Genomic DNA, 2,221 nt, shown 5'->3' with positions numbered 1-2,221 from the left:
TAGAGAAAGCTTCATTGCAAACTCTATATAAAATGTGGAGTTAGTTTTTCTTTTCTGATGCATTTTCAATGACTGGATCATTTTTCTTGATAAAACTTTATGTTGGCAATGGTATCTCTGAAATTATATATAAAAATGAAACAAGATACCAAGTATTCTATTGTAGACTTTCTAATCTGAAATAAATAATTCGATATTTGTAGAGATGTTATTATCATGTACAGATTTTCACATTTATGAAACTAGTGAAAATCCATTATTAAATCAGTAAAATAAAGTGAGTATTTTTTTAATATTTGGTGAATGAACAAATATACATATAAAAATTGTTTTTGATCAATTTCATCCCTAAAAAATATGTATGTCCATCCTCCTGTGTGTTTAACCTTTGTAAATGTCTGTTGTGGGTAATAATAAATGTTTCTGACCAAGTATTTGGGTTTATATTCCTAGGAAATTAGAATATTCATGAGATATATATAGGCCATACAGATGTCCCTGTGACATAAACAGGTCACGCTGACATCAAAAAAACAGGTGAAGAGATTACTTTTAGATTTGTTTGCTTATATGTTTCCTTTATTTAACTAGCTATTAAAAAATTGTAATCTATGAAAGGTATAGATTTTCTTCCTTAGCATAATTTTTAAGAAAATTCAATCACATGCTATTTTTCTTAGGAAATTTCAGTGTATTGTTTCCTTGATACTGATAGACCACATAGATTATAGTCTTGTATATTCTTAAAATCTATCAGTGATGATTTCCTTAAATAATTTGCTTTGCCTCTCTATGAAGTAGTAAAATAACCATGTGTTTTAAGTGAATTTCTAGAGTAATTAGGTTCCTTAATCTAAATCAATATATGTGTGACCATGTATGACAGTAAAAATTCCTAATTCAACAAGTATTCTTATTGTCCTCATATGCCTATATTGATAGCAAATGGGAAGATCTTACTTCATAATGATGTTTGTGATTTTCTATTACATGAGCTATATTATTACATTGGGGTAATAATATAAGATACTGTCCTCAACACCATATGAAGATAACTGTGACAGCTATCTTTATAACTAGATTAACAAATATTTGAGATTTCAATTTTATTTGCTTCAAAGGGAGAAGCTTGTCAATATAAATGTAAGATATATACCCACCCACATGAATAATTTCCGTATTACATATGCCAAGATGGTAATTTTGGGACAATAGCATATCTTATTTTAGAGGAAATATGTTGAACATATATAGTCTAAAGTAGGAACAATGTAGGTGTTTTTATCTGGAGGTTATTGATTTGTTTCCTATAAACCTTGTTAAAAGAAAAAAAAAATCAAATTAGTAAGTGAAAGTGTAAAGTAAAATAAGTCTTCAAAATGGAATTTAATATTTTCTGTTTCAAATATTATCCCTTCATTGATTTTGAAATTTATGATTACCTTTTCAAAGTATTAACATGTTAATATATAGACAAATTCAAATTTCATTGCTATGTAGAATCTTTAACATTTGAGAATTGACAATGTAGATTTTTTTGTTTATTTGAATCTTGCTATTATCCAATCACTTTGTGCTTATGGTATTAATGTTGTTGTTGTTAAGCATCTTCGAGTTGGTTCTGACTCAAAGTGACCATGCAGAGGGGTTCTGAGGCTTTTTTAAAATCTTTGCAGGAGCAGAAAGCCTCATTTTTTACCACTATGATATTAATATTCTTGCCTAAATTTCATTATCTGAAAAGTATCATCATTAGGAATTTCTTTTTTTCATGTGAACAGTAAATCACTGGTGTAGAAGACAAAAGAAAAGTAGCACCTCCCAAGTAGCCTCAGGGATTCCATTTTTAACTATTGCAGGGGGAAAATGATGGGGGGCAGAACACTATCTTTCTCAGTTAAGATATGATTATATATGATTTGCTTTTATTATACTATGCATGTTATCTGAGCCAAGAAATCATTCTTTTTCCATTAAGTAGAGGATTACATAGAGAGTGATTTTGCATTTCATTTTCTAATCATCTTTATTGGTTCTAATTTTCTCTTGTGACGTTAAATATAAAGAAGATATTTATTTTTAAACAAATTCACCAAAGTACTCATTTGTACCTTCAGAAAATTAAAGTCTTCATATACAGAGTCTAAAACATGGCCATTATAAACTGCTATTGTTGTTAAGTGCCATTGAGTGGGTTCAGACTCATAGCCACCCTGTGTAC

This window comes from Chrysochloris asiatica, unplaced genomic scaffold (assembly GCF_000296735.1).
Source record: "Chrysochloris asiatica unplaced genomic scaffold, ChrAsi1.0 scaffold00585, whole genome shotgun sequence".
NCBI lineage: Eukaryota > Metazoa > Chordata > Mammalia > Afrosoricida > Chrysochloridae > Chrysochloris > Chrysochloris asiatica.
The sequence above is the reverse complement of the archived record's forward strand: the minus strand, read 5'-3'. Positions refer to the sequence as shown.